We start from the raw sequence: 23,908 nt of genomic DNA, 5'->3' as shown, positions 1-23,908 counted from the left end.
TTGTGGAATTTTGTCATTTCTACCTCTACAACATTTCTCAGATATATTCCCTTGTTTCCAGTCATACAAATGCTATTCTATTTCAGGCTGTTACTGCCCATGGCAATGGCATTTTAATTGATCTCCAAGTTTGATTTTTCTCAAGTATTCTGACCATGTGTTCCCCCTGTTCAATGAGCTCAAGTAGCTCCCTATTACCTCTAGGTTCAAATATAAAGCCATCTGTTTGACATCTAAAGCTCTTCACAACCCAACTTTTCCTTACCTTTCCAGTTTCCTTATATCTTACCCCCTTCCCCAAGCTCTACAATCTAGCCACATTGGGTTGCTTATAGTTTCTCAAATAGGACACTTCTCCCCTCAGTGTCTTGGTTTTGGCTGTCTGCCTAACAACCCATACTCTGTACTTTGACCTCTGTCTTTTCATTTCCTTGGCTGCCTTCAAGACCCAAATCCCACCTTCTGTGGGAGGCCTTTCCTGATCCCCTTAGCTGTGAATGCCTTCCCTTTCAGATGGCCTTCATTTACTTGGTAATATTTTGTATGTATCTAATTATATACATGTTTTCTCCATTAGAATGTGAGCTTCCTGAAGGCAAGGACTGTTTGTTTGTTTGTTTACATTTCTTTATATTATCAGTGTTTGGTACAATTCCCAGTATATTATAAGTGCTTAATAAATGTTTATTGACTGGCTCACTCACTTTTAGCTTTCTTGGTTTCTTTCAAAACTCAGCTCAAATAGCACTTTCTGTAGAAGGCCTTTCCTCATGCCCCCTTACTTCTATCTATCTATCTATCTATCTATCTATCTATCTATCTATCTATCTATCTATCTATCTATCTATCATTGGACTGATCTCAAAAAAATGAAGGAGTGATAAAGAGGGATTCATGGAAGAATGGGGAAGGGACAAGTAGAATGGGTAAAATTTTCTCACATAAAAGGGGCTTGCGTGGAAGAGCTTTTATAGTGGGGGTGGGGGGGAAGGATGGGTGATGCCAGTGCTTGAACCTCCCTCTCATTGGAATTGGTTCAAAGGGGAAAATACACATATACACACAGAGTTGTATATAGTAATCTATCTTACCCAATAGGGAAATAGGGAAGGGGATAAGAGAGGGGGCCGGAGTGGTGATTGCAAAAGAGAGAGAGGATGAAGAGGGGCAGTGGTCAGAAGCAAAATAGATTTTTGAGGAGGGACAGGATAAAAAGAGAGAGAGAAGGATAAATGGACGAAAATAGGTTAGACGGAAATACATAGTTAGTAATCATAGCTATGGATGTGAATGGGATAAGCTCACCCATAAAATGGTAGCAGTTAGCAGAATGGATTAGAAACCAGAATCTAACTATATTTTGTTTATAAGAGACACACTTGAAACAGAGAGACAGTTGAAATAAAGGGCTGGAACAGAATCTATTATACTTCAGCTGAAGTAAAAAAGGCAGAAGTAGTAATCATGATCTCAGACAAAGCAAAAGCAAAAATAGACTGAATTAAAAGAGAATCAGAGAAACTACATTTTGCTAAAAGGTACCATAGACAATGAACTAATATAAAAAATTTGTACAGCAAGTTTCTCTGATACAGGTCTCATTTCTTAAATACATAGGGAACTGAGTCAAATTTATAAAAGTAAGAGCCATTCCCCATTGAGAAATGGTCAAAAGGATATGAACAGACAGTTTTCAGAAGAAGAAATCAAAGCTATTTATAGTCATATGAAAAATGCTCTAAATCATGATTGATTAGAGAAATACAAATTAAAACAACCCTGAGCTACTACACACCTATTAGAAATAACAAATATTAGAAGGGATGAGTAAAAAATAGGTACACTAATGAATTGTTGGTAGAGTTGTGACCTAGTCCAGTCATTCTGGAGAACAATTTGGAACTATGTTCAAAAGGCTATAAAACTGTGCATGCCCTTTGATCCAGTAACACCTCTACCAAGTATGTATTCCAAAGAGATGAAAAAAGACCTATGCATGCAAAGATGTTTATAGCAGTTCTTTTTATGGAAAATTGGCAGGATACTCATCAATTGGGGAATGGCTAAACAAGGTATGGCATATGATTGTGATGGAGTACTATTGTGCTATCAGAAATGATGAGGGGGTGGTTTCAGAAAAAAGTGGCCAGACCTATATGAAATGATGCAGAGTGAAGTAAAAAGAGCTGGAGATCACTGTGCACAGTAACAGCAATGTTGTAATGACCAATTGTAAAAGACTTGGCTACTCTGATCAACATAATGATTCAAGACAATTCCAAAGGATTAATGATTAAAAAAAAATAATGTCCACCTCTGGAGAGAGAGAGAGAGAGAACTGATGAACAATGAGTGATAATGAAAGTATATTTTCTAACTTTTTTTTTGCTTTTTTGGGGGTGATATGGCTAATACAGAAATATGTTTTGCATGATTTCACATGTATAATTGATATCATTTTGCTTGCTTTCTTAGTGGATTGGGGAGGGCTGGGAGAGAAGGAGATAATTTCATTCTCAAAATATAAAAAGAAAAGAATATTAAAAAGAAAAAAAAAGAATCAGTCCAGTTACCAACTCCCCAATACTTCCCCTCCCTCCATTTCAGTGTTTGATTCCTCTTAAAAATATTTTTTTCATACTTATTCATGTACATATTCTATCCCTTCTGCATAATGCAAGCTCCTTGGGGTTAGGAGTTATGTAGTTTTTATCTTTGTAGTCTTATTGTCTAGCCAAGAGCCCTGCACTTAGTAAGTATTTGTTAAGATGAATGAAATTAGCGCCTAAAAGGAGTTTTGGAATATTGATATTCTGAAAGGTACTATTTTTATGAATAAAATTTACAACCTAGCTCACATACTATTTGTGACAACTTCAGTAATGCCTTATTAGCCAAAGGGAAAATATGACATGCTGCCTTATCAATTGTGTAATAGAAAATGGCAATTTAAATTTTTATTTCATTAATTATGACAAAAATGCAAAATGCTATTAATCTCCAGTTGATGGTTACCTTTAGTGCATCCAAAAAATGGTTAACCTAAGATTGTCAGTATTCCTCATTCATTTCAGTTGCTCTGATTGAATCTAAATGACTTATTAAATGAAGAGCATCATCAATATTACATTCATCACAGATGAAAAGATGATACCCGTGATTACATGTAATATCTATTCATTGGTTTATAGACTCATAATAGTCTCCAGAGAGTTCTTTAAAGTCATGTGATATCTGAAGTCTGGAGTCTGTATTTATGACTTAGAATGAACTACAAGATGTTTAAAAGAAAAATCACAGTACCAAGCTTTTAAAGATGATGCATAGTTTCAAAAGTGCTTAGTGTAGCTCACTCTCAACACCCTTAGTTTTCAATATGTGTGGAGGTGGACAAGAAACAAACCTACATTCAGAGAAGCAGATTAGCAATCTGAAGCCTTAGGTCAGAGATTTTAGTGGGGCATTAGGAAAATGATTAGCACTTCAACTTGTAGAAAATATGTTTCATAGGGTTCCTAGGAAAGGGTAAGTGGCCAGGGAGGTTGGGTAGCCAGTGGAAATTCTACAGAGCTGTGATTTAGATTTAGAGTGACTTGGCAATGGGAAGGATGCTTAATTAGCTTCAACTGAAGAACAGACATCAAAACCCAGTAGCTCGTTGAATCATGGCTACAAGAAGAAATGCTGGGAATGAGTTAGTTGAAAATGGCTCAGGGGAGGCTAGGAAGGCTTTTGAAAAAAATAAGGAGCATGGGCACAAATCAGCATTTATAGGAGAACTTGGGAATATTCCTCCTGGTGCAGTCAGTGATTAGTTTTATTCACGTAAGCTTTTTCAGCCAAGTCTCTGCTCTTATATTCAACTGTCAGAACAGGGAGCTCCTTGTCCTAGCTAGCTACATTGCCATTACCTTTGGATCTAATGACCAGACAGTGTACAGAGGGGTAGCTACTATGCAGAGCCTCTCAGGAGGACACAAACACATTTCTCTCTTTCGTTTGATTAGGTCTCTCTCTATCTCTCCTCTCATTTTGGGTAACGAATGCTTCAGTGTATACTAGAAAGTGAATTGGAACAAGAGTCAAGATTTGGGGATCATAGTATCTGCTCTGTTTCTGCTCCACTCTGTGAGCTTGGAAACCTTGCTCATTTAGAGAATGCAAAACTTGGACCGAATCTTCAGGATCCTTTTCACCTTGAAAATTCTAACATTCTTTGAATCACAGTGGTAAGAAATGTTTTAACAATTTATATGGAAGAAAGTGTGAGGTGATATTAGCAGAATATGGATTTCTTATCCTTTAACCTATTTTTCATTATTGATATCCTTTGTTTTTATATTATCTTCATTTCCAAATATATTCCTCTCCACTCCCATCCAGAAAACTATCTCTGATAACAAAGAATAAAAAATAAATTGGAAAAAAAAAGATCAGCAAAACTAACCAATATGTCAATTACACCTATAGTTCCCTATCCTTGCAAAGAAAGGAGATAGATGTTTTTTCTCATCTGTTCTCCAGAGATGGCTTTCCTTGTTATAATTACATAGAATTCAGTTTCAGATCTTTGTTCTTTCCATTTCTATTGTAGTAACTGCATATATTGTTTTCCTGTATATATTGTTCTGCTCAACACTCTCTATATTACTTCACATAAGTCTTTCCATTCTTCTCTGAATTCTTCATATTTATAGTTTCTTGTAGCACAATAATGTTCCATTACATGTTTTTAGTCATTCCCCAATTGATGGACATCTGCTTTGTTTCTTCTTCTTTTTTTTGCAACCACAAAAAATATTGTGATTATTTTGATGTATATATGACCTCCTCATTATATACACCTCGCAGTAAGATCTCTGAGTCAGAGTATTAACACGTAAATCACTTTTTAAAAGCTTAATTCCAAATTGCTTTCCAGAATGCTTAGAGCAATTTACAGTTTTACCAATAGCATATTAGTGGATTTGTGTTTCTATAGGCTCTCCAACACTTGTTATTTCTGTCTTCTGTCATTTTTGATAACTTGCTTGGCATAAGGTGAAACCTCTGAGTTGTTTTTATTTGCATTTCTTTTATTATTAGTGATTTGTAGTAATATTGTTTTTAATTTGCTATTTTTCTTTTGAGATTTTTTTTTCAGACCCTTTGAACATTTATCAATTGGGATGACTTCTGATTTTATATTTGTGTTAATTCCCAATATATCTTGGATTTCACACTGATAGTTTTGATACACAAATATGTGACTTTCTTTTGTTCTTTAATGTCAGTGTTGTATCTATATGGCCCATGCTGGTATTGAAATCCTAGGGAGAATTGCCAAGGGGTTGGCAGAGGGCAGGAAACCTTCAAAGATAGTGGAGTGAGAGGAGGCAAAGATCAAGGAACTACCAGACTGAGTGGTAATTGGGAAATATGAAGTGAAATGACAATGAGGGCCTTTTCCCAGATGAGGTTAAATAATACAAGGAGACAACCAGAAATTTGTGAGCACCAGGAAGGAGATTTGGGCAGGGAGGTCTGACACAGAAGCCTTCTAACATACAGGCTGTAGCTGAAGCCTGAAATTGTGTCATGGGATTAGGGATCATGGACCAGAAATGAGCCTGGAGCTGTATTGTTCTGACCCTGGAGCTGAATTGAGCTTTCTGGTCTTTGGACTGGGCCTCAAGTCTGAAGATTTGTACACTGGAAAGTGAATTTGGAGTAGGAGAGAACCTGATATTCTGTTGCCCTGAATCCTGTACAACCTTCCAGTGCCAATCAGGTGTAAGGGTCAGCTATCTACTAAAGCTCTGATTAAGGGTCAGCCTATAGCTGTGTTGTCTAGACCTTTCAACAAGAATTGGGATCCTGCAAAACACAGACCAGGAGGGGTGTGATCAAACCATAACCTAGATAGAAAACTTCAGGAGCTGTAACTTCATAATTTACTAGCTTAAGCTGGCCTTGAAACCTTGAAGATCACAACACTTAATGCCCAAAGGAAGCAGCAGTAACATCTCAGAAAATACATACCACATGCATACATAGTCTCACACTGACACAAAATTCTGATTTGGGAATCAAGGCTTGAAAATGAGTAAAGAAAGGACAATACTGATCAAGCAATATTATAGATATAAGGACAACTAACAGGCAGGTAGGTGGTATAGTGGATAGAGTGCTGGCCTGGAACTCATTTTCCTGAGTTCAAATATGGCCTTAGAGCTATATGGCCCTGGGCAAGTCACTTAACTCTGCCTCAGTTTCCTCATCTGTAAATGAGCTACAGAAGGAAATGGTAAGCCCCAAATGGGGTCACAAAGAATCAGACAGGACTGAAAATGACTGAACTGAGAACAATCAAGACCCAACCAAGAAGAAAATAACTCCACAACATTTAAAGCAAACATTGAAGCAAAGCCTCAAACAAAAACACAGCTGGGACACAAAATCAACTAGAATTCCTGGATGAAATGAAATAAGAGCTCTGGAGAAAAGAATTTAAAAAGAAACAAAGGTTCTTGAGGAAAGATTTGAATGAATAAATTCTAGGAAATAGTATTGTGTGGAAGAAAGAGTGTCAGATTTGAAGACATATTTGAACTCTGCCACTTACTACCTGCATGTGACAAGTCACTTAGCCTCTCTAAATAAGATAGGTCTCCTAGACTCAGAAAAGAAAGTTCTTGCCGCTAAAGTCCTTGGCAGTATCAAAGGTTCAACATCAGAAACTGATGTGTAGTTTTATCAGTGGGAATGATATTGAAGAATATTCATTACCATCTGCTTTACTTCTACATTCTGAGCAACATGGGACGTTTCCATCTTACTTGCTGTTAAAAGCTTCCATATGTGTTGTCTCCCTCATTAGAATGTGATCTTCTCAAGAGCAGGGACTATCTCTTTGTATCCTTAAACACTTACCAGAATGCTTTGTCCATAACAAACACCTAATAAAGGCTTCATTCATTCTTCTTGGTACCAAGATATATAGAAAGATATAATTCAGGTCTCATTGTCAAGAAGCTTAAAGTTTATTGAATTGGAAAAGAATAATGATATATGTCCATATGACCATGATTCACTGGAGAGCAAGAAGTGCAAAAGAGAAGGTCAAGTGCAGTTAGGATTTAGAGGGGGAAATTTTTACTTTTAGCTAGAGGATACAGAAGGAGGTGAGAAAAGATTTCAAGGAGGAGATGATACCTGAACCAAGCTTTGAAGAAAAGTAAGAATTTTAACAAAGAGGTTGAAGGTGACAAAGAGGGTTTCATTCCAGATAAGGGGGATGGCTTGAGCAGAGGTATGGAGTTAGAAGAAAGTACAATGAGAATACAATTTGAAAAAAGGGCAAAGTTGGCTTTAGGCGTGTTTTAATATGGACCTTGTGAAAGGAGGTAGTATGAATTGACTGGATGAGTGGTTTGAAGGCAAATTGTGGAAAGTCCTGTACATCAGGATGAATTATTTATGGTTTATTCAGTAAGTAATGGAGAATTGCTGAAGGTTATTGAATATAGGAAGAACAGCAATTTGGGTGTGGCTGTAGGAATGCAGGACAAAGATTGCCAAGTACATCCCACTCCTGCAGTTTGGCTGAGCAAAGTTCTCCCGGACATCTGGATGGCTTTGTACTAGCCACAAGGACATAAGGGGAGCTGAAAGGAATTTACTCACCCCAACCCAAATACCATACAGGTTCGGGGAAGCTGCAATTGAGAGGGAAGCAAAGTAGTTAAAAGGCAGATTTGACCCAAGGAATTCTTGCTATGCTGGCCAGGTATAGCTGTGGGTTTGACTCATAAAACAGTTATGATCTCTGAGGCTACCTCACAAAAAAAAAAACTGGAAACACTCTCTTTCTTGAGAATGGCTATGTAGCAGCCTCAATTAAGCACAGAAGCAGAAGATAACAGTTTTATAACTCAATGGAGAAGTATCATATGGCAGGTCAGCAAAGAAGCAGCCCAGCAAATGATACTAGCAGCTCTTCAGGGAAGCAACAAATTTCAGTTCCAGAGGCAGAGATGTGTTCCCATTAAAGCAAAACCCTCAAGCGTGAGTTTTCTGGGTCACGTGTGTTCTCTTGGATGATTACGGCATCTTCGGGACAAGGTTTCCCTGTGTGCATGTTGGGTGTGGGGTTAGGAAAAAAGTTTCCTTGTTATTTTCCTTGTTATTCTGTTTAATCAGAACCTCTCCAGTTGAGTTAATGAAAAAGCATAGCATGAGAGACACATGAGCTGTGATTACGAATAAATGCTGACCCAAATTGTGCACCAAACTTTAAGGTAGCCTTCAGGGACCTGAACTGGGAGTGGTAGAGGTGGGGTGAGGTGGGAAGAACCTAAGCTACATGAACAGAGAACAGAAAAGTGAAGTGCATGGAAAGATTGTTCCAGGCAGCAATGAGGATATGTCAAAAAAGAGATAGACTGGAGTGAGGAAAACCTCTCTTACAAATCTTGATACACAAATGAATAGTTGAGCTATCTTTCTCTCTTTTCCCCTTAATTTCCAATTACAATATCACTGTCTCCAAAATGAATAGGAAATTACAATGAATATTTAAAACAAATTCACAGGGCGTGGTGGGCTGGGAAGTGTGACTACTGACAGGGCCTCTGACCTTATCTGACTAGCATTTGATCAGCATTTGTTGCTGGTGATGATGAGGAAGGTAGTTCCTTTCTCCACAATGATTCCTCCTCTCATTGATGGCTGTGGCGACTGGACTGGAAGCTGGTCTGGTGGTTTGGGAGGCAATTGCTCTTCCCAAGGCTCTTGGGCTCAATGTCTCCCAAAAAATAGGTACCTAATATATTGTGTTGAATTGAATGGAGTGCTGAAACTTAACTGTTTTCTGTCTTTCAGAAATTATGTCTAAGGCTTTTTATCTTCTCCCTTCATCGCCCCCACCTCACAAAACCTTAAAAGGTTTTAGCAGCTCATTATTCTCTTTTGCAACCCATATTTCCTCCAGGAGAAATGCAAGACTGTTTGTTATATTAGCTACACACCACTCAACATGAGCCCCTCTTATCTTTTCCTGACTTTCCCTAACTGAGGTATGGATATATTCAAATTGCAGCTTATCCTATGATGTTTTTCCTTCCCTCCAACTCTATTGAGATCTTCGATTACAGAGGAATATCTTTGAGGATTTGAAAGGTGGCAGTAGAGTATATCATAACAGTTCCCATTACTGGCTAGGGGCAAACACTAAGTTTACAACAGTGCAACATGAGAAAGAATATTAAGATAAAGAAGAAAAGATGTATCTTAACAACTGTGAATCATCTCCACTTGGTTAAATATATGTGGAACTGTCTTGCAGAAGCTATATATTATGTCATAATCCAGATTTTTTCAGACAGTCTGCTTAATGTCTCAATTTTTAGGAATTATAAAAAAAGTCAAAATACTACAGTACAGTAAACTTGATTGTAATTCCCGGCAAAATTCTAAAATATACTATTAAATGAATTGTTAACGAACATCTAGAAATGGACATAGTGATCAGAAAGAAGCAACATGGAATCATGAAGAGCAGGCTATGCTAGACTGACTTGACTCCCTCTTTTATTGACAGGTGACATGAAAATTGTCCAAAGATTTGTTGATAGGGATTGCTGCCAATCATACTTATTAACACAGAGGAATTATTATAACTGACATTATATTCTTGAAGCATAGACTTATAGTGTGCAGAAACCAAATTAAGTCCCAAGCAGCTCTTTTCAGCAACCTTATGGATATATTTATAAGGCAAGAAGAATACAATAGAATTTTACAGAGAGCATAAGGGAAAGGTAAATATTTATACATCAAAGAACAGATAGCAGAAGGGGAAGGTCTGCATCAGGTAAAATTATAAACTAGTCAGCTAACCTAGGGATAAAGCTGGAATTTGTACACTAACCAGAATCATTAACCCTGGAGATAGCTATTTGACATGCTTATCTTAAGTGAATAAAGGTAATAAAATTATGTTATCACCAACTAATTAATCATCTGAGTTAAAAATTTGTGTCTCAGCTATATTCTGTAAGCTCTAAATAATGATGTAACTTTCTATATCAAGCAAACAGCAGCAGTTCTAAAATTCTCTTAGGATACTGGGTTCCTAGATGAGAGGGATGCTGTTGATATGGTTTAACTACAATTTAGCAACACATTTTAAAAAGTCTAACATTGTTTCTGTGGAAAAGATGAGAAATATAGACTAAACTAGTCAAATAGTGATATGTTAATCATAAGCAGTTATTAATGGTTTATCTCACCATGGAAGAAGGTATATAATGAGTTTCCCTAGGGGATCTGTGCTGGGCCCTCTGTTGCTTGATATTTTTTCAAAATCTTGTATAAGATATTATGCTTATATAATTTGCAAATGATACTAAGCTGAGAGAGATCATTAAAGCGTTAGACAACAGAGTCAGGATTCAAAAATATCTTAATATACTGGAATTGGATAAGATAAAGTATCAATTTAAAAAAAAATTGGACCTGTGATTTCATTAGTGTAGGGAGCTTCTAGGGAGGAATTCCTTCTACCTGTGCAGATTCATATGTCTCTCAAATTTTTAAAAAAAACTTATTTTTAATTTATGGAATAAAACAAGCATTACCATAACACAGTATAATAATATGATTTTACATGAAACTTCAAATCTGCTATGCACAACTTGCTATTCCTTTCAAATATACAACAAAATTATCATGTAAATTTCTTTTTTTCTCCTCACTCCCTTCTCCCTCCCCCACCCTAGAGATGGCTGCCATTAGACACAAATAGGTACATATATGTAAAATTGTTCTATTCATACTTCTATTTATCAATTCTTTCTCTGAATGCAGATAGCTTCTTTCTTCATATGTCCTTTATAGTTAATTTGAGTATTTATGATAGACAAGATAACTTATTTGTTCAAAGTTGTTCTTAAAACAATATTGTTGTTACTATATACAATGTTCTCTTGGTTCTGTTCATTTTGCTCTTCATTATTTTGTGCAAGTCTTTCCATGTTTTTCTAAAATCATTAAGCTCATTATTTCTTATAGCACAGTAGCATTCCATCGCAATCATATACCACAACTTGTTCAGCCATTCCCCAAATGATGGACATTCCTGCAATTTCTAGCTCTTTGCCACTACAAAGAGAGTTGCTATAAACATTTTAGAGGTTCTTTTCATTTTCCTCTAAATATCTTCAAAAATAGAATGAATAGTGGCATTGCTAGGTCAAAGGGTAGAGGTAGTTTAATAACTTTTTGGGCATTATTCCAGATTGCTCTCCAAAATGATTGGATCACTTCACAGCAATATCAGTCTACTATCTCTTCTTGCAGAGTTTTGTTTGCGGGATGTAGGAATGCTGATGATTTGTGTGGATTTACTATATATCCTGCTGCTTTGCTAAAATTATTAATTGTTTCAACTAACTTTTTAGTTGAGTCTTTAGGATTTTCCAAGAATATCATCATATCATCTGCAAAAAGAGAGTTTTATCAGCTCATTCCCTATTCTGATTCCTTCAATTTCTTTTTCTTTTCTTATTACTGTTACTGGATTTCCAATGCAATATTGAATAATATTGGAATGAGCATCCTTATTTCATACCTGATCTTAATGAGGAGGCCCCTAGTTTATTCCCTTTACAAATAATGTTTGCTGATGGTTTTAGATAAATGTTTTTTATCAATTTAAGGAGAAATTAAATTATACCAATACTTTCAAATGTTTTTAATAGAAATGAGTGTTGAACTTTATCAAATGTTTTTTCTGCATCTATTGATATAATTCCATGATATTTCAAACTTTTACTATTGATGTAATCAATTATGTTAATGGTTTTCCTTATGTTAAACCATCCCTGCATTCTTGGTAGAAATCCCACTTAGTCATAATGTGTAATCTTTGAAATGTATTGTTGTAATCTTTTAGCTAGTATTTTATTTAGGATTTTTGCAACCATATTCATTAAATTTTAATCTGAGAAGTTTGCTTAGGGTGCTGAGAAGCTAAATGATTTGCTTAGGTTCATATATCCAGTATGTCAGAGGTGGGATTTGAGCTAGTTCTTCCTGACTCTAAGGTCAACTCCTTATCCACTCCAGAGCTTCCTAAACTTTTTCTACTCTCAACTTTAGCACTTCTTAAGCTGTAGGTTGTGATCCCACAGTTTAAGAAGCACTGCACTAGACAACACTGCCTCTCAAGATGAGATCTAATAGTAATAAATGGAAAGTCTTACATTTTGGTTAAACAAATCAACTTCAAAAGTAGAAGTTGGGAAGGTGTAGCTAGACAGTAATTTTTTTCCGATAAAAGAGGTGAGTGTTTTTGTGATTAAAAGCTCAATATGAGAGAATACTGATATTACAACCACAAAAAGGCAAATGCATTCTTAGGCTGCATTAAAAAAAAAGAAGCAGTGACTAGGACTTGTGAGGTTATAGTACCAATGTACTTTGCTCAGAGCAGTCCATATCCAGAGTACCATATTCAGTTCTGGGCATCCTACAGGGAAGACATTGATATGGTGGAGAAGATGCAGACAAAGATAAACAGGATCATGAATGACCTCATGATCATGCCAGATTTTAGAGGTGAGCCTGAGGCTAGTACCATGTTCAGATTCAATTTTGGAGCAAATGAGGAACTTGTAAGTGATTGGAGAGTTAAAGGGAGGTTTACTTTGCCCTAACACAGCAAGGATATGTAACAACTTCTATAGATGTGGTCCTCCTCATCTCCATATGGAAATTTATCTGGTCATGGTCTTTAGACATCTGTCAAGTGGGAAGGGCCCCAACTCCATGTAGGTGGGACTTTTTATATGACCAAAAAGCTGTATGGAAGGAGTCAGGGGCCAATCAAGTTCTGGAACAGCTTTGCTGCCTTTTAGGGAAGACTAATCCTTGTTGTGTGGAAACAGGAACCCTGTCCTATCATATGATATGAGGAAAAGTTTCAGGAATTGGAGATGTTTAGTCTGAAGAAGACTGTGTAGTCAGAGTTGGGCATAAGAGTTTCCTTCAGGTACTTGAAAGGCTGTCATATGGAAGAAGGATTACACTCATTCTCCTAGCCCTCAGAGGGCAGAGTTAGCAGCAATAAGGAGAGGTCTCTGAAGGGCAGATTTAGGCTTGGTGTAAGGAATAACATCCTTACAATGAGAGCTATCCAAAAGTACAAGAGCGAAGCTGACAACTTAGTATAGCTCTGCCTTACTCAAATCTAATTCATGGGCAAGTCAGGACATTGCCTTGGTAATGTCATTGGTCCTCTTTGAGAATGAAGGATGAACAACAACAATCCAAAGGTACAGTAGGATATCTCAAAAGGTAGTGAGTGCCACCTCACTAGAGGTAGTTAAGTAAATTTAAGTAAAGTGACCACTTGTAGAACAGATTGGTATCCAGGTATGGATTAGACCAACTCTTTTTAAACTGTGAGTCTTGACCCCATGGGATTTTGACACACAGTTTAAGAAGTACTGAAGGGGTCACTAGTGGAAAACATTTAAGAATTAAACAGGTTTTCTATTTGTAATGGGCTCTAAAACACTGTAGATAGCTCTCTCCTGTCCTTTTCTATGCTGCAACTGTAGCCATGAGTGTTCTCAGGCTTTAAAAGAGGTTTGTCTCCAGAGTTCTGAGGGATAGAAAGATTTCCCTCTTCCCAATGAAACCAATGAAACCTCTAATGCCAATTGCTGTCAGCTGATCTGGAAGCTAATTAAAGATTGATTGATCATCTGAAAACCTGTTTCTGCTTTCTCTTGTGTCTGTTGCTAGAATCCCTCCCCCACAAACAACATTTTAGCTCCCTAGAAGGGCAGGCACATGGGTAATGGTGAGAGAAAAGGCATGGCCAAAACTTGTATGCCTGAGAAGGTGACTGGGATGAGGAGAATGAGGACTCTGTGCTATAGAATCTATAAATCCTGGGAATCCAAAAACATTTACCACAATATGTACCACAGTCTGTACTTGAAGGGGAAGGGAAATGTGTTCAAGAATAAGCAGATCCTTGTGGAGCAGGCTCATAAACCAAAAGTAGACAAGGTCCACAGGAATCTCCTGTTTGATCAGGCCAAGGGTCACAGGTCCAAGATAAAGGAAGCATGAAAGAATCAGGAAGAGCATCCACAGGTAGAGGCTAAGAAAGAGATCATCAAAGTTCTGTCCATGAAGGATGAGACTAAGAAATGATGGCCAGCTATCCTCCCCCATCTTATCTCTACATAGTATGAAACTAATTCAATAAAACCAAATTTTGCAGATGCTATGGCTACTTATTTTATTCCCACCTTATTGTCATTTCTAACTAATCCATTGGCTTACTTTAGTGTAAACTATGGATACCTGATATTTAACCTTCAACTTGCAACAAAAATTTGCTCATGGTTATTGTACCTACTCAGCTACAACAGTATATTTCAGCTCTTTATAGGTGCTAAATAAGGAAGGGAAAAAAGAGAACCAAGAACAAGAAATTTAAATAAAGTGATTGGAAATGAAGAGTTAAGAAAATGTGGAGACTTCTTCCAGGTCCCCAGGAGTGGCTGTCATCTAGGCATAATGTTAGGTAACTTAGGACAAAATATGGCTTTTATCACTAATCACCATGGTCCTTTTTCTGTAGCCCATATCACAGCTTCCTTACATCTCTTCATCAACATATTATTCTATAAAATCCTTGTGCTTGATTTGTAGTTGATTACTCTGAAACTGTCAGTAGAAGCCCTTAGACCAAAAGGTGTAGCTGAGTTAAGAGGAGACTTGATAGACCAGACTTCCCATAGTCCACTCTCCTATCAGTGCTGGGTGAGGAGAACAAAGACAAGCAGTTTTTATAAAAAGACTGAGATTTTGCAAGAGAATCTGTACTCACAAATTTACTTGATATTAAAAGAATCTATAGAGGATAAAGGATTATCTGTTTGGGAGAATGTTCTATTACAGACAAGAGTAATTTTCTGTAGGTTGGAAAGTGGGAAAACCTTGAGTACGGGTCCAAACAGGGTGATGATATGACTGTCATTTAAAACTCAACTGAGTTCGGTTATGAGAGATATATCACCAAAGGGTTGGCCATCAGGAAATACATTCTTTTTCCTTCCTTCCCTTCCCTTCCCTTCTTTTTTCTCTGTTTTCTCTTCCTTTCTTTCCTCCTCACCACCCTCCTCCTCCTCCTCCTCCTCTTCTTCTTCTTCCTCTTCTTCTTCTTCCTCCTCTTCTTTTTCTTCTTCTCCTCTTCCTCCTTCTTATCCTCCCTCTCCTTTTCCTTTTCCTTTTCCTTTTCCTTTTCCTTTTCCTTTTCCTTTTCCTTTTCCTTTTCCTTTTCCTTTTCCTTTTCCTTCCCCTTCCCCTTCCCCTTCCCCTTCTCCTTCTTCTCCTTCTCCTTCTCCTTCTCCTTCTCCTTCTCCTTCTCCTTCTCCTTCTCCTTCTCCTTCTCCTTCTCCTTCTCCTTCTCCTCCTCCTTCTCTCTCTCTCTCTCTGTCTCTTTTTCTCTCTCTCTTTCTCAGCAAAGCAAGTCATGAAACCATCAGCTAAGCTAGCCATGGGAGTTGTGATCCTATGGTGGAAGGAAGTGAAAATCTACACTATTAAAATCAGAAGTCCTTGAAATAGAATTCTTGTTTGTCATTAAAATGGAGTAGGAAAATGATTCCTTGGAACAGTACATAGAACTCTAGGATACATTTAGAAGGAAATTTAGTTGATATTAGAAATTTGGAGCTGGAAAAGAACTTAAAGGTCATCTATTCTACCTACCTATTTTGCAGTTGAAGAAACTGGTCCCAAGCTGGAGACAGAGACTAACTTCGAATCCTAGTCTTTCTGTGATTTCCTATGATTCTATGATTTTCACCACTATAACATTCCATTTATTTCACATAGAACTGGCTACTATATCTATATTTTGTGCCTTCCTTCTCTTAATTATTTATTTATCCTTTATATAGCTTGCTTTGTATATATTCATTTGTATATTGTCTCCTCCATTAGACTGTAAGCTCCTTAAGGACAGCTATTGTCTTTTGTCCCTTTTTGTATTACCCAGCACTTAACACAGTGCTTGGCATATGATAGGCATTTGATAAATATTTACTGATTAGTTGAATTTATTGTAGGTTGAGTACTTGAAATAATGGAAAGATTTCAATTAAAAGCTTAATTTCTAATTCCTTGACAAGACTCCCTTCCTGCCCCAACTATGAAGTTAGTTTTTACTCCATGCTACTTCTATTAATTGAGATAGTTCTTTGATCAGAACAATATTTTCTTTATGTTAGAGACTATATATATATGTGTATATATATATATATATGTATATATATATATATCTCCATAAATTTCCAATTTACTGCAATGCTTGTTTCACATTCAGCATGAAAACATTTGCTAAATACTTAAATGGTGAATTTTTAAACAATGAATTTTGGGAGCTGCTACTAATTACTACAATTATTTATTTAAACAGCATTGTAGACATCTAAGATGCTTTAAAAGAGGTCAAATATCACTACAAAGGATCAAGGACAAGATTGCTCCTATTCTCTCAGGATTATGCTTTGAATGTATAGAAAGTCTGTCTACATAGAGTTCCACAGAGAAAGTGGATGTTCAAAGGAATAGCTGTAACTATGGCAGGTCCTTGTAGAGATAGTTTGGGTGAATTTTTGTAATATTTAGCTGTGTGCAGCTAAATTGTTTCTGAAAATTATTATATCTTTTTGTTTAGCTCCTGGAACAGCGTTGTGCAATTAATGTCTCATAGGCTACAGAAAGAAACTCAAAGACCATCAAGTCCATTACATTCATTTTATACATCAGGAAATAGAAGCCTTATGGAGGTAAAGTAACTTGTCCAAAGTGACACAGAAAATAAGCATCAGAGGTGTAATTTGAACCTTGGTCCTTTGACTTTAAAGTCAGTGCTCTTTCCACTGTAGTGCATTGCCTCAGCAAAAGCTTTCTGATGATGTAAATGTTGCTAGGTGTGTTTTTGTTTTCCAATCTCTCTTCCACTGACTCTTGAAATCTGTCCAAATTTATGTTTGTTGTTTCCATGACACTATTCAGTAGAGAGGAAGAGATTTAAGATGCATAAGAAATAGCTGATAATTAAGGAGAGGCATTCCGGGAAGATGGTGGAGTAGGTCAAAAATTTCCAGGCTCTCCAAATTTGACAATTTATGGATAGGATTGGTGTTTGTCCTTCATTCTCAAAGAGGACCAATGACATCAGGAAGGTGATGTCTTGATTTGCAAGTGAATTGGATTTAAGTGAGGCAGGGCTATGCAAAGTCACCAGCCTCACCTTCTCCTCTACAGCCATCTGGGGCTACTGGCAAGACATAGATCTGGATGACTTGAGATGGCCCTGGATGCAGTGGGAGACCCTGGCCTTTTTAAGCTAAGGTTTTTCTCACGTGTCAGTCTGTCTGAGGCCATGCCTATTCAGTTACTAAGAATAGGTAAGAAACGAGATTAAAAAATGGCCTCTTTTACCTAGTTAAAAAATCAATCTGGAAGGGGAAGACCCTTAGGATTTCTGGCTAAAACAGAAACAATTGCTATTTGAACTCACTATGAGCCATCAACACTGATCTTAAAGACTTAGCCTTGGCAAGAAGGAGGGTTTCCTCTCTTGAGAAAAGAAGAAAGGAGAAAGAGATGAGTAAGGATATATAGGTTTAGAGGGGTGTAAAATTGGAATGGTCTCAGTTGATAAAGTAGATGAAAGTGATGTGGTAGGGGGCAGAGATGGCAAGAAAGAAGAGCTTTGGAACAGCCACAGTGGGGAATGTGATTGTTTATATAGGAGGAAGAAAAGACAGCAGTGAAGCAGTAAGAGTGTAGTTGAGGTTAGCCACATCAATTTCTGGCAGATTCAGGGTGTAAGTTTTCAGGATTCCTTCTTGGAGTCCTACTTGACAGCAGGGAGAGAGAAGAAATTAAAAGAAAAGTGTCAGTGGGCACAGAGTGGAAGAAATAAATCTGTAAGGGATCAGAATGGAAAAAATGATAGGACTTGGTGAAGAATTAAGCATGGAACTGTGGAAAGAACTGTCAGTCATTAAGTGCCTATGATATGCCAGGCACCATGCCAAGCTCTAAGGATACAAAGAAAGGCAAAAGGGAGTCACTGCTCTCATGAAGGTCACAGTCTTACAGAGGAGACTGTATGCAAATGACTACATACAATCAAAATATATACAGGCTACATTAGGGTAGTCCCAGAGAGAAAACACTAGTATTAAAAGGGATCAAGAAAGGCTTCTTGTAGAAGATGACGCTTTAGCTGAGACTTGCATGAAGCCAGGGAATTGAGGAGGTGACAGTGAGGAGGGAGAGCATTCCAAGCATGAGGGGCCCCCACTGAAAATTCTGGTAGTTTCGAGGGAGGGACAGCAAGGAGGCCAGTGTCAAATGAATTGCACAGGACATGGAGAAGAGCAAGGTATGAGAAGATAGGTTTAAGAGTCAGAAGACCTTGGTTCAAATCCTGAGCACTATTTGTGCCCTTGGACAAGTCTCTCAATTTCCTCTTCTGTGAGCAATTTGAACTGCATGATCACGGAGGTCCCTTCTTGCTTTAGATCTATGATTCTAAGAGTCAAAGATGACCTAGGGCATTCACTGAAGTCAGCCTTAGGACTGACACTAGATATTTGTGTAACTCTGAATACCCTGGTGCCCACTGCCTAAAGGCCAGCTATGTTAATAGCAAGCCCCTTATGTTTGTCTGCTAAATGGAAACAATCATACTTACCACCTAATTTGTAATGCAATTGTAGAGAATTGTCAGTTACTGCTACTAAAGCACTCAGAAACCATGAAGCAGTTTATTTATTTTGAATACAATAAAATCATGTAATCAAACAAGATGCTTCTGGCATCCCAATAACTCTATCCTTTCCTAGCAAGATGGCTACTACTGCAAAGGAAAAAACAATCAGTCATTTTATTTTCCCACACAAATTTGAGCTTATTCCTGGGGAGAAATATTCAGCTTGTGAACTAATAATTTTCTGGGCAAAGCAAATGGCAGGAGTCCTCATTTCAACAACTATTCTCTCTTTATGGTAGATTTCTTTTGGTCTAGAAAAGCTTCCTGTAACTCCATGGCTTTGATGCTATGGGAAAAAGCTTCTTTGAAATGCTTTTAACTTTTTCAAAAGAAGTAACCTGTTGGGATACATTTTCTTGTGCTGGGAAATCAGGGTTGAATCGACAATCCTCAGTGGCCTAGACAAGATCAGGAGCAGACTACATCCTTGAAGCAGACTAGGAAAGAGGCCAGATGCAAAGCTGAAGGGAGGGTGACATTTGGAGTCCTAAGCCCCACAGATAAAAGAAAAGCATTGTTGTATTGCTGTCACACCAGGATATGCAGACACCACATGTCATACCAGAGTATGTCACACCAGGCAGCAGAACAGATCTGATCAAGATGGAATGGGGATGAGTGTCCAGCTCTTCAACCCAGTTAAAAGCATCAGGTCTCTGACAACTACTACAGATCCAGGCAAGTAAAGGAGGAAGTCTAGGGTAGTTAATTATGGAAGGAGGGAACAGATGTGTTACTTGACCTCCAAGTGGGCAAGGGGTCAAATTGAGGAGAGGTCACTTAAAGCAGGGGGTTTAGGTAGGCACTGTAGGTATAACTTTTCAAGGTCTGTAGCATAGGTGAGGCAAAGTAAGGCAATAAACGTTTGTTAAGCTCTTACTATATGTCAGGCACACTGCCGAATACTGGGGATACAAATACAAGTAAAAGAAAGGTAGTCACTGTCCTCAAGGAGCTTACTTTCTAATATGGGAAGACAACACACAAGAGAAGGGGTTAATTGGGGGCAGATGGGAAGATACTCGTACCCATCATGATGTTGGAGTCCAAAAAGTCTAAAGTAGAACCAGGTAGGGAATGAAGGTCGGGAGGCTTAGGAGCCCAGAGTTCTGGAGAGGAAGTCATCAATGGGAGAAGGGGCTGGCATGAGGCAAGGATGTTCCAGGGTGAGGAGGCCCTGGGTGCTAAGAAAAGTTCCAGGGTGAGATATCAACTAAGGGTGGTGTTGAAGTCCAGAAATTCAGTAGCAGAGTCACAAATGAAGGAAGTCAGAATTATGAAGGTAATAATACTTAACATTTATACAGCACTTACTATGAGCCAGGCACTGTGCTGAATGCTTTCTGATTATTACCGCATTTCATCTTCACACAACTCTGGGAGGTAGGTGCTATTATTATCATCCCCATTTTACTAATGAGGAAACTGAGGCAAAATGAGGATTGGCCATTAATTCTGGGACAGAGGCTGCTCCATGTCTTGTTCTACACCATGGAGATAGCTAGATATGCGAGGCACTGAGGCCACAGGTGTTGGATGGAGACAGAAGGAGATCGGAGATAAGCCACCTGCTGCCGTATAAAGAGCACTGAATGTGAAGTCAGTATGTGTGGTTTGTACTTTCAGCTCTGGTCTCTATACCTGTGTGATCTTAGGCAAGTCACTCTACCTCTTGAGGCCTCAGTTTTGTCATCTGTAAAATAGGGAGTCATCTCTTCTAGTTTTAAATCCTGTGATTCTACAGATGAGCCCCAACCCTGCTTGAATCAGAAGCAAGGTTCTTAGGGTCCTGGGATCAATAGAAGGCTGCCACATTCTGCTTTCAATCATATAAACTAGATCTAGACAAAGGTAAGATTGCAGAGAAAAAGTCTGCCTTTGGCCTTGCCAAATCCCTTTTCTCGGTGCCTATCCCATTTCTGATATTCCTCCTCTGGCTCAACCCATGTTCCAATAACTTTAGAACTATTTTTTTTTTAGTTGCTAACTAATCCATGATCAGCTGAGTGGGTCAAGGTGGTATTTCCCAAGTACTAGCCCGTATACCATCAACCATCCATAGCAGGTTTTTACCAGGCTATATACATCATTAACTACCAAAGATCTTTATGAATGTAGCCTCTTCAGCAAGCTTCCAGGGATTAATGAGATAATTCCCTTGCGGGGAGCTTCAGCCCTTTTGATTCTCATCACTATTATGTCCTGCATACATACCACTTTCCATCCTTCAGTGAACCTTCCTTTGTAATGAGGTAATACCTAAGCAAAACCAACCAATCCAGTGATTGTTTCTGACAACATATATCACACTTAGTTTCCCAGCTCTTCATCCAAACAAAAGACATGCATTTTTTTCCCATCTCATTTTGGGGAGCAAGATTGACAATTCTAATTATACAGCATTCATTTTCATTTTTATTGTTCTTTTTGCATTGATTGTGTGTTGTTTTTCTGCTTCTACTTATTTTGCTCTGCATACATCTTCCCATATTTCTGTGAATTCCTCAAATTTGTCATTTCTTAGAGTGTAATAACATTCCACTACATTTACATAATAAGATTTGTTCGGTCATTCTTGAATTAATAGATGCTCATGTTCTTTCTTCCTTTCTTTCTTCTCCTCCTTCCTTCCTTCTTTCCTCTTTCCTTCCTTCCTTCCTCCCTCCCTCCCTCCCTCCCTCTCTCTCTCTCTCTCTCTCTCTCTCTCTCTTCTCTCTCTCCTCTCTCTCTCTCTCTCTCTCTTTCTCTCTCTCTCTCTCTCCTACTGCAGAGAATACTGCTATTAAGATTTTAAAACAGTGGACTTTTCCCCCCACCTTTGCATTCTTAAGATGTGTACCTTTCAGTGGAATCTTCAGGTCAAAGGGTCCCTAACTTTCAAAACTGTTATTCTTAAAAAAAAAACACCTGTCTCCATAAATCATAGATTTCAAGTTTCAAGGGACTTGAGAGCATGTGTAATCCAACCCCCTCCTTTACAGATGAAGAAACTGAGATACACACACACACACACACATACACACACACACACACTGGGGGAAGAGGAAGTGCATTTCCTTATCCTTTCTTATGGGACAACCTTGGTCACTAAAATTATATAGTATCCTAGAGGGGTTTTGTTTGTTTCCATTTACTTTGTCACAGTTATTATATGTGTAAGCAGAACCGAGAATTCAAGAGTCTGATAATTCATATGTCTTCCCATGCTTCTCTGAATTTTTCATAATCATCATTTTTATGATGCATTAATATTTCATTATAATTATGTACCATAATTTGTTCAGCCATTTGCCAATTTATAAGGATCTACTTTATTGTCAGTTCCTTACTAATATAAAAGTGCTATTGGGAATGTTTTGGTATATATGGGATTTTTCTGTCTCTGATCTGGTGGTGATGGTATTAATATGTCTAACCCAGCAGTGGGATCTCTCATCAAAGGGTATGGATATTTGATTCACTTTTTATCAGCATAATTCTAAATTGCTTTCCAGAATAGTTGGGCCAATTCGCAAAACTACCAATAGTATATTAGTCTGCCAGTATTCCTACAGCTCCTCAATGTTACTATTTTCATCTTTTGTCATCTTTGCTAATTTGCTCAGTGTGAGGTGAAATTTTAGATATGTTTTAATTGTTGATTTAGTTTAATCACTTTAAACAATTATGGTTTTTATTAATATACATGCTCCTCATGCAAACAGAAAGCCTTCCCATCCTAATAATTTCTAAGTTTACTGTGGCCAAAAAACCTGAGGTTGGCGTTCTTCTGGGGATAATTCTCTTTGAATTTAACTAGGCTGGTTCTTGGATGACAGGCATTTCTTTTGCTCATAGCTTTTCCATTTTAGTGTGGGACCTGGCCAGAGTGTAGACTGGCCTAGCATAGCCTTGGACAAAATAGATTCACCACCATGCCACAACGAGAAATGAGGGTAGGACTTTTGTGGAGGGATATTTAACTTTGATCCATTTAAATTTAAAATATTATTGAAAAGTACATTTAATTTAAAACTAAATGGACAAAACTAAACAGAATATGAGGATCTGAACCAGTTTGGTATCCTTGTGAGTAGAGAAAAGAAATAGGAAATATTGATGTAGAATGGGTAAGCTTTGGCATCCAGTTAGATATGTGATTTAGTTGGAGTCGAGCCTTAAGTGCTGAAATGCATTGTGTTAGGTGCCAAGGATACAAAGAAACACACCACCTAGGTGCTGACTACTCTACTTACTTCTAAGCTAGGCCAGTCCTGTCCAAAGAAACAAGTTGCTTAGCTTTCTTTTGTATTGTACACAAATTAAGCCTTCTGAGATTACAAAGGATAAATTTGGAAATTCCTCCAAATCACCAATGCCTTGATTGCTGTGTTCAATACTTTTGCTATAGGTAATTTCAAGCACCTGATCTTTTAACTACCTCTAGCAGAATCTTCCATAGTCACAGCTACTCCTTCCTTTGAGCACCCACTTTCTCTGTGGAACTCTACCTTGATAGACTTTCTGCACGTTCAGAGTATAACCCTGGGAGAATAGGAGCAATTTTGTCCTTGATCCTTTGTAGTGACATCTGACCTCTTTTAAAGCATCTTAGATGTCTAGTGTGCTCTTTAAATAAATAATGGTGGTAATTAATAGCGACTCCCAAAATTTGTTGATTAAGAATTTGCCATTTAAATTAAATATTTAGCAAGATGTGTATGTAGTATATGATGAAAATTAATGCTAATGATTATTACTCTTGGACATTAAGAGATTCTGAATTCTTAAAAAAGAGTTGGTGAAAAGACTAGTGACCATATCACAGGATAGTGATAGGGCTTAAAACCATATCAAGTGAGGATCAATGGAAGGGACTGCGTATTCTCATCCTGGAGAAGAGAAGGCTTAGTGAAGACATGATTACTCTTTTAAAGTATTTGATATTCTGTTCCACAGAAAAGGTATGAGATTTGTTTTGTTTAGTTCTAGGACAGAAGACTAGGTGGAAATTATAAGGAAGCAGATTTCATCTTTATATAAAGAAGAATTTCCTAACAGTTGGAGATTTTA

At 37.7% G+C, this 23,908-nt stretch overlaps 1 pseudogene; it reads left to right on the top strand.

Moving 5' to 3' along the window:
* The first annotated feature begins 13,606 nt into the window (after positions 1-13,606).
* On the top strand, positions 13,607-14,208 carry LOC110220388 (large ribosomal subunit protein eL19 pseudogene; annotated as a pseudogene).
* Positions 14,209-23,908: the final 9,700 nt, after the last annotated feature.

Source organism: Phascolarctos cinereus, unplaced genomic scaffold (genome assembly GCF_003287225.1).
Source record: "Phascolarctos cinereus isolate Bilbo 61053 unplaced genomic scaffold, phaCin_HiC Scaffold_4;HRSCAF=312, whole genome shotgun sequence".
In the NCBI taxonomy this organism is placed as follows: Eukaryota; Metazoa; Chordata; class Mammalia; order Diprotodontia; family Phascolarctidae; genus Phascolarctos; species Phascolarctos cinereus.
The sequence above is the reverse complement of the archived record's forward strand: the minus strand, read 5'-3'. Positions and strand labels throughout refer to the sequence as shown.